A 10,161-nucleotide genomic window follows, 5' to 3' on the forward strand; every position below is an offset into this window, starting at 1 on the left:
AGCAGAAGAGATTTCTTTAAAAAAAAGCATTTAAAATCTTACTGTTCAAAAACTTTTGACTGGAAGTGTACAATTAAAAGAGAAGACAGCACACTGTAATAAGTGTGCTGCAGAGTGTGCTCTGACGTTATTAGATGTTTTGATAGATTTGTATTAGATGTTTGGGCTCTCCCTCACTCTCTGAGCCTGCTTCTGCCTCATCTTCAATTGAAGTATAAGTATTAGACATTTAATTTTATATTATACAGCATAAATCTATATTATATACTAATAAACAGCTCATTTAGAACATTTATATGACCTTTTTAACTATTATAGCCCTATTAATATGGTTTTAATAAAATATTATAAATGTGTTATGAACTAAGACAAGTGATTATAATGGAAATATACTTAATAGCAAGAATTAAAGTGTGACAAACTGCTAAATATTCTATATGATGATTTACCTGCTGGCTTGCTGGAGCTTTGAATTCGTCTTTGCAATGTTGAACTGCCTTTAGCAGCCTCTTTTCTCTCTTTCTCTCTCTTTCACCTTTTTTGTGAAGGCATTTTTTTTAAATGTGGATTGTAATGCATCTACACTGTAAAAAAAAAAAGGTTGAGCCAATCACATGTTAGTGGGCGGAGTTAGTGTAAATAGCCTTTGCCAACAAGATGGGCTATTTGCACTTAGTGTAAACAGACACTCCGTATTTTAAAAGCCTTCTGGCATCACTCTGTAGCCTTGCAGACAGGTTTATGCCACACATACTTGCACCCTGCAGCTGATTTGATTGTTACCACCTATAGTATGGTTAGGGTTAGGTATTTGTTTCAGTGTTGTTTAGGCAATCTGCACTGTGACATGACAAATCACATCTTTGCAATTAACCAGTTGTGGGGATTACACGTATGCCATCACAACAACAAACAGAGTCCACCATCCACAAACCCCCAACTGCTCAGACTGACGGCAGAAGGTCTGGGAACCTTGGCTGCTTTGAATGGCCAACACCTGCCCAGGAGGCCATCTAGACTGACAGGTAAAGCAACCAATCACGTTTTGTTTTGTGCCACGTCATGTTTATGGGCGTGGAAATGTCCCCACAATAACCAAAGTCTCTTTCAAGAAAAGTCTGTTCACTCGGCCGCAATATTTTCAACGCCTCCGGGCAGCTCAAACAAGATCAAGTCCTAACAAAATGAATGGGGGAATCCTGAAATCTCAAAAACTGCTCCCTGACCTCGCAATTAATCAGAATCAGAATCAGAATCAGAATGAGCTTTATTGGCCAAGTATGTTTACACATACAAGGAATTTGTTGTAGTGACAGAAGCTCCACAGTGCAACAGAAAGACAGTAACAGGACAGGACACAGGTAATGAAACAAAATAACAGGAAATAGCCAATAACCAATGTACAAAGCAGCAAAAAAAATAAAAAATACACAATATATAATATATAATATAGGCGACTATGTATGTACAGGTGAAGTATGTGCAAATTAGAAATGAGAAAATAAAATAAGTGAGTGTGGTGAATGGATAATGTATTAGTTGTGTGTTCTACGTTTATTTATTGAGTGTTCATGAGATGTATTGACTGAGGGAAGAAACTGTTCCTGTGTCTGGTCGTTCTGGTGCTCAGAGCTCTGTAGCGTCGACCAGATGGTAACAGTTCAAAGAGGTTGTGTGCTGGATGTGAGGGGTCCAGAGTGATTTTACCAGCCCTTTTGCTCACTCTGGATAAGTACAGTTCTTGGAGAGTGGGGAGGGTTGTACCAATGATTCGCTCAGCAGTCCGGACTACCCTCCGTAGTCTTCTGAGGTCAGATTTGGTAGCTGAGCTGAACCAGACAGTTATTGAGGTGCAGAGGATGGATTCAATGATGGCAGAGTAGAACTGTTTCAGTAAGTCCTGTGGCAGGTTGAACTTCCTCAGCTGGCGAAGAAAGTACAGCCTCTGCTGGGCCTTCCTGACAATGGAGTCTATGTGAATATCCCACTTTAGGTCCTGAGAGATGGTGGTGCCCAGGAATCTGAATGACTCCACTGCAGTCACGGTGCTGTTCATGATGGTAAGTGGGGGGAGAGCAGGGGGGTTTCTCCTGAAGTCCACGATCATCTCCACAGTTTTGAGCGTGTTAAGCTCCAGGTTGTTGAGACTGCACCAGACAGCCAGCTCCTTAACCTCCTGTCTGTAAGCAGACTCGTCACCGTCCTGGATGAGGCCGATCAGTGTGGTGTCGTCTGCAAACTTCAGGAGCTTGACAGAGGGGTCTTTAGATGTGCAGTCGTTGGTGTAGAGGGAGAAGAGCAGTGGGGAGAGTACGCAGCCCTGAGGAGCTCCAGTGCTGATGGTTCGAGTGCTGGATGAGAATTTGCCAAGCTTTACTAACTGCTGTCTGTCTGTCAGGAAGCTGTTGATCCACTGGCAGACGGAGGTGGGGACGGAGAGCTGAGTTAGTTTATTTTGAAGGGTTTCCGGGATAATGGTGTTAAAAGCAGAGCTGAAGTCCACAAACAGGATCCTCACATAAGTCCCTGGTCTGTCCAGATGCTGCAGGATGAAGTGCAGTCCCATGTTGACTGCATCATCCACAGACCTGTTTGCTCTGTAGGCAAACTGCAGGGGGTCCAGTAAGGGTCCAGTGATGTCCTTCAGATGAGCCAGAACCAGTCTTTCGAATGATTTCATGGCTACAGACGTTAGTGCCACAGGTCTGTAGTCATTTAGTCCAGTAATTTTGTGTTTCTTTGGGACGGGGATGATGGTGGAGCGTTTGAAGCATGAGGGGACTTCACACAGCTCCAGTGATCTATTGAAGATCTGTGTGAAGATGGGGGCCAGCTGCTCAGCACAGATTTTTAGGCAGGCTGGTGACACACCATCTGGACCAGGTGCTTTCCTTCTTTTGTTTTTCCTGAAGACCTGGCACACATCGTCTTCGCTGATTTGAATTGTAGGTGTGGGGGAGAGAGGGGTTGCTGGAGGTGTGAATGGTTGTGTGGAGGGGTGTTCTGGGCGGGTGTGGGGTGATCGTTCAAAACGACAAAAGAACTCGTTTAAGTCGTCTGCCAGGTGTTGATTCTCCAGAGTGCTGGGGGGTGGTGTTTTGTAGCTGGTGATGTCCTTTAATCCAAGCCACACTGAAGCCGGATCGCTGGAAGAGAATTTGTTCCTGAGCTTGTCAGAATAATTCCTCTTTGCCACTCTGATCTCCTTTTCCAGTGTGTATTTGGCCTGTTTGTACAAGACTTTATCCCCCTTTCTGTGAGCATCTTCTTTGGCCTGACGGAGCTGTCTGAGTTTGGCAGTGAACCATGGTTTGTCATTGTTGTAGAATAGATGAGTCCTGGTAGGAATGCACATGTCCTCACAGAAACTGATATATGATGTTACAGTCTCTGTGAGCTCGTCCAGGTCATTTGCTGCAGCTTCAAAAACAGACCAATCAGTCAGGTCGAAACAGGCTTGTAAATCCCGCTCTGTTTCGTTAGTCCATCTTTTAACAGATCTTAATAATTAAATTACATATTTCAAATCAGCAACAAAATCTGAAATGAAACTGCTTTATGAATGTTGTTTCTTATGCTCAAATAGCGCTAAAAACACTTATTTTCAGTCTAGACCAGCCAATGTGCATGCGCAGCTATAACGCGCTTAAGACTGCGAATGCACAGTCCAGCCTCAGGTTTCTTCTTCCGTGAGGTTCTGCATCACGGCATCTTTGTTTTCAGGCAGAACATTAAAGAATGTGACACACACGTCTTCTGGAAATCCTGGCTGCGTCTGAAAACCTAGGCAGCTGACTTGTTGCCTCACTGCTTTATCAGGCAATGACTTTGCAGGCAGCCTTTTTGCACGAAGGCACCTGATGAAACTGATTTCGGACAGGCTTCTGAGGCAGCGTAACGGTTTAATGATCTACAACAAAATTTTGAGTTTTGATGATAACTAAACACATATTTAATTCATATAATACTGATTTATCGCTAGAAATAACATCAAAAGTGCAAAATATTAGTCAAAAATATACATCTACACTGACAATCAAACGCAACTTTCAGATGCCATCTTAATTTTTTTAGCTCAACCGTCACAGAATGGAATGCACAGGATTGTGGGATATCAAAGGCAGTGAAGGATACACCTATGCTGCCTTCAAAATTCACTCAGAAGTACCTTCGGAGACAGGAAGTGAAGCAGAATTTGGATTTAGATGTGCTTTGATGCTCCGAAGGCAGCATTTTAGAGCTTTCGGATGCAGCCCCTGTATAATTCAACCAATCCAATGATGAACAAGAATCTCCTGAAGTGTTTCCAATTGTGTGTGCCGTATGCATCAGACGTTCAGCCAGTGGTCTGAGGATAAGACTGCTGAAAAAAAAACTATAGAAACCAAGACAGAACATTCTAATGGTTTCCACTACAAATACCATTACAAACATTACAAACCATCAACTTTTAACCATTAAACCCATTTTGAAAAATGGTTTTCTGTAGTATGTTTTATTCCATTAAGATTTTTTTTTTATGTTTTAACAAGCCACCAATAGAAGGTGACCAATTACCAGTAGAGACCCACAGGGCCCATTACAGTTTAATGGCCCATTAAAACCAATACAAGTCCAATTATAACCAGTAAAACAAATTTTGTGATGGTGTCTATTGTTTTTTTTCAGCAGGGTAGTATATACGAGACTACCAGCAAGGGTTAACTAGCCAAACACCGAGCCCCAGATCCACAGGGTTCAGAAAGTCAACCTCCAACTCTAACTCTACTGCTCCCATTACTATTTCCAGCTGGCAGGATTTCCTTTGGGTTCTTCCTCTCACATGTCCTGTTTCTAGTGACGTCTCGTCTTGTGCTCTTCATGGTCTGGGGAGGATGCAGCTGTGGCAGCGCTACTGATGCACTCTGGGAAGGTGGAGCAGCGGGGTGATGAGAGACACAGGAAGGACCCACAAAGCATGAGGTCACTGGGAAGCCACAGGATGACTTTTTGACCTCTATACATCTTCTTAACGCTCGGCCTCTGGGATTTGAGGACTTCTTCTGCATGGGAAAGCCATCAACATGCACCGGATCACCAAGCTCTCTTTCCAGCAGGTGGCGTCGTCTCGCTGGAGTCTTGCGCATCCAGGTCTTGATCTGAAGATAGATGGATAGATGTGCATTTGTAGAGAGCACCCTGGAAAGTTGACAGTAGTGTAAAATGTTGAAGCTAAATAGGTAACACTCTCGGTGTCGATGCCGAATTGTGATTTGCAGGAGGTTCCTGCCATGGGGATCGCAGCAGGCCAAATTTGCAATGCTGCTACTGATAAACAGTTTTAAGATCAGCAGTTGTCCGGCCTCGACCGCTGCATGTGTGGGACACTTCGAAGAGTCTGGATGGGCCGTCTGGTAGCACCATGTGTGGTAGGGATGGACACCGACAGGATCTCCTGCTTTGACCCCACTGTCGATCAGCCAGCTGGCCAAGTCCAGGTGTCCATGTGCTGCCACCACATAGAGAGCCACATGCTTCTGAAATCTGCGTCACAAGACGTCAAGATCTCCTGAAATCAGGCTACGTCTACATTAATCCAGATACATTTGAAAATGGCATTTTCGTTTTAAAACGCTCTCATCCACATTAACGTTTTCAAGCATTTTCAAAAAGTTTCTGAAAGGTCAGAAAACATTAAATTTGCTTTATTGTGCATGCGTAAATTCTTAAAAAAGCTCGCTGAGACAATACAGATGGAACAGGCATGATACGTTTTCATGCAATTCTTTTGGCAGGAACATTTTATTTATTTATTTAAAACTTTCAGGAGCTGCTAGCTGCTCAGATCACAGGTGTTCCCCTGGATGGCAGCCCCAAAGAGAGATGCGATTATATATATGTGTGTGTGTGTATATGTATATATATATACCAGAGGTCTTCAACCCTGTTCCTGGGGACCCACTATCCTGAAGAGTTTAGCTACAACCCTAATCAAACACACCTGAAGCGGCCAATCAAGCTCCTCTAGACTGCTTGAAAATTGCAGGCAGGTGTGCTGAAGCTGGTTGGAAATAAACTTTCCAGGAGAGTGGGTCACCAGGAGCAGGGTTGAAGACCGCTGATATATACTGTATATATATATATGTATATAATAGTTCCTTTTTCAACATTGAGGCATTAGATTCTTTCGTTCATGAGTTTTCAGATTTTTTCTAAATAAAAAGCAGTAAAATTTCTTCTCGTTTTTTAAATTTTTTGTCTATTCACGTTGCTAAAAAGAACATTATTTTGTGTATTTGGTGTAATGCAATGTGTTTATGCGGTTTAAGGTTAAAAAAACACATTATTTTCCACATACTGTACATTATTGTTGCTCCTCTATACTCCGCCTTTCTGAAACGCGTAGATTTTTACAAAACTCATCGTTCTGAGAAGCGAGATGTGCGCTGATTGGCCAGCTATCCAGTGCGTTGTGATTGGCCGAATACCTCAAGCGTGAGACGGAAATGTTACGCCCCTCACCGTATTGTGATGCCATGTTCCGGCATGCCGACACAAAAACATTACCGATTATAATGACTTATACTGTCTTTTTAAAGTGAAAGTGAAAGTTTTACGTGTCGAGTTGCATCGCGCCGCGTAAACATTACCATGTCTGCATTTGTGATCGGAGAAACGGCAAACAACAAGCACTACTCTGCACAGCTCAAAACTCACGTTTGAATAGTCAGTAGCCACAGGGTTTAATTTGGTTTTGTCTGTGTATGTTATTTTGTTTCTGAAAGCCGTGGATCCCATTGACTGCCATTATATGAATGACAGACTGCAACGGTTTGAGTTAAAAATCTTTGTTTGTATTCTACTGAAGAAACAAAGTCACATACATCTTGGATGGGGGCAAGCAGATAAACATCAAATTTTCATTTTTGGGTGCTCTATCCCTTTAAATCACCAAATTAAAATAAGTAATTTTCGAATTACATCAATCAAAATAGAACACTTACTAAAAAATATTTATTTATTTATTTACCAACATGTCATGTGACCATTAACCAACAGAGAACCGTGAACATGCAGATGTGATACTTAATTATTAAAATATGTATTTTAAAATCTCAGGGGTACCCTAAGTAAATATACTAGGTGAAATATGACAAACAAAGTTTGGGAATGCCTGCATTACATGTAAATAAGGAATAATGTGCATTTGTGTCTTTTAAAATTGTGCATTCCTTTGAGTGAATGTCTACAAAACAAAAGACTTTCTGAGTGTATATAAGCAGTGGTCCATTTAAGAAAGGAACATTTAAAAGATGAAAAAGAGGAATTAAGCAGAATCAGTAAATTATTAATGATTTATTGCTATTGTGTGAATAATATGCAATCATGTAATCCATAAAACAGTAACTGTAGTCTGATTAAAATGTAATATAATCTAATTACAAGTACTTCATTTTTTTTACACGTACTGATTATGTAATAATCCAGATAGTTACTACCCAGCTCTGACCTACGCTCACACACAAGATTACTAGACTTCAGTTGCTATTTAAGCTTTTCATTTGTGATTTCCGACAGCTCCGGAGCACAACTCTAGGCCATTGCTTAAACTTCTGCTCTATGCTTCTCACAGTACCACACAACATATCTATAGAAAATACATTAAAACAGGTCCAGACATACTGTTGTATCGGTGTAAGGTCTGTGATTGGAAGGTTTCACAGATGTGATTTACCAGCTTGCACAGCATCGTCACTGAGCAGCTTACAGTCATAGAGATGAAGGCCGCTCACAGCGGAGAGTCTGAAGGAGCTGACAGGAATACCAAGCTGCAGGGACACCACCGACTTTAGTTTGGACTCAGAGCAGCTCAGTATGGCTACTGGTCCCATTATGGGAAGCGTCTCCTTGTTATGGCACTGAACACGTGAAGAACGGCCTTGCTGACTTCCTGTGTGGAGCAGAATGTTTACATGCATCAAAACAAGACAACCAAGTACAACATTCTCATTTAAAAGACACGTTTGCCACCCAGTGGTGAAACCTGCTCTCTACGGCACAACAAATGGCTCAAGTACTACAAACAAGACTTGAAAATCCCCAAAATCAGGTCAAATTGATTCATTTAAACAAAGTGTGAGTGTTTATTCTCAATATGTTCACAATTTTTCAGTCATGTCTGAATACAATTTAAACCTCTGATTGAATCCTAGGTAAAATACTGTAATAAAATAAAAAATATGGCAGGTGTGACAGGACAGAATGCCCATTTTAAAGGGGCGCTACAAACATTTAACGTGTTTAATGATAACTTTTCATTTTATGTGATTTTAATTGTATACCTCTCTAATAATGGTACACTAAATTGTACTCTGTTAGTAGTGCCATGTATGAGCATAAACATATCAACCTTTATTTTCATGAGTGTATGAGACTTGAGTGTATGCATTTCCACTATTTGACTGTATAAATAAAAAGGTTTTTAAAATATCACAAAATCTTGCATAATATGCTATATTTGTATACTACAGGTTCACAAATCACTGAAAGCATAGACTTGTCTGCAAAGAGACTGAAATGTTGAAATACCTTCACCTGACAGTGAATGGTGCTTCCTGTGGCAATGCCAGAGTCTGTCATGTGCCAGGTGTCCAAGTGCTTCTCTCAGTGTGTGTTCACAGACAAACAGAGGGGTCTCGGTAAAACATGGGCGACTAGCTGGGATGTGCTGAGCTCCTGTGCTAATTTGACAATGAATATTAAACCACCAACTATAGCAGAAACCCATCAGAACAGAAATGAATCAACTCTCTTGAAACAAGCTAGTTTTTTCTTCTTTGACTCGCAGTGAACTTTAAAGATTCTTGTCAGAAACACTCTTAAACTCACCTTTGAGAGTTTTATTGCCAATTTGCATGTGACCTTTCTCGCTTTCTGACTGTCTTTGAGTTTACACATTGCCAAGAGAAACAAGATACAAACAGAAAGCACATCACATCAGTTTGTTTTAGAAGATGACCATGAAAAAGGTGTGGAAAAAGTTTGATTGATTCCACATGCTAATTAGCAAGCAGGCATTTTATAAATCAAGAATTCGTTCTTTCTTTCTATTTGTATTATTTTTTCTATTTATAATCTTTTTTTTAAAAATGCCCCTTTTAGACTTTGTTTTAGCACTCTATTCATTTACTAACTGCTTGTTTCCTTTAAAAAAACACTACACTGTAAAAAACAAAAAAAGTTGAGCCAACTTAAAATTTTAAGGCAACCAGCTTCAGCAGATTTGTGAGTTTTGCAAAAAAAATCTAAATATTGAGAAAATCTCCTTTAAAGTTGTTCAAATGAAGATCACTGATACATTTATGGTAGTAAATTCACAAAATATCTTCATGGAACATGATCTTAATATCCTAATGATTTTTGGCATAAAAGAGAAATGTATAATTTTGATCCATACAATGTATTGTTGGCTATTGCTACAGATATACCTGTGTTACTGATGACTGCTTCTGTGCTCCAGGGACACATTTGTAAGTCTCTTTGGATAAAAGCGTCTGCTAAATGACTAAATGTATTTATTTATTTGAAAATAGGCTTATGAAGACACTAAAACACTCTTATCAGCTTGTGTTTTCTTTGTCTTGTGGTTCATGGCTAGTCGTAGCAAACCTATAAAAAAGTAACATACTAAACATTAATTGGAACATAAAAAGTGACACATTATTTAAACGCTTTGCTGGATTAAAGTCATTTAAATCAACTGATTTGTATTTTCTTCAGGTGCCCAGTAATTTCAAACAAAGATAATTCCTCCAGGGACCTGTGCTTGAAGACTCAGAAAAAACTAAACAAAACTAAACGATGTGTCTTGTTGGGTAGATTTGTAGCTTACGCTAAAAAGTGTAATATCCAAGAAACATCTCCTAAACCCTCACATACAGATGTATTTGCGGTTTACTAGTTCAATAACAACGTGCTGCTTTAGCAATAGGCCTAAATGCAGAGAATACTGGATGTTAAGATAATATTATTAATCATGTTGATTATTGCTAGTGTTATTAATCTGTGTAGCCATTCAATTTGAATTATTTAATCAAATGACAACCCATGCATGCAGTAAATGATAAGATGAAGGCAAGATAATTGAAGAAAGAAAAAAATGTATAAAATGATCAAATAAAT

This window comes from Barbus barbus (genome assembly GCF_936440315.1).
Source record: "Barbus barbus genome assembly, chromosome: 49".
In the NCBI taxonomy this organism is placed as follows: Eukaryota; Metazoa; Chordata; class Actinopteri; order Cypriniformes; family Cyprinidae; genus Barbus; species Barbus barbus.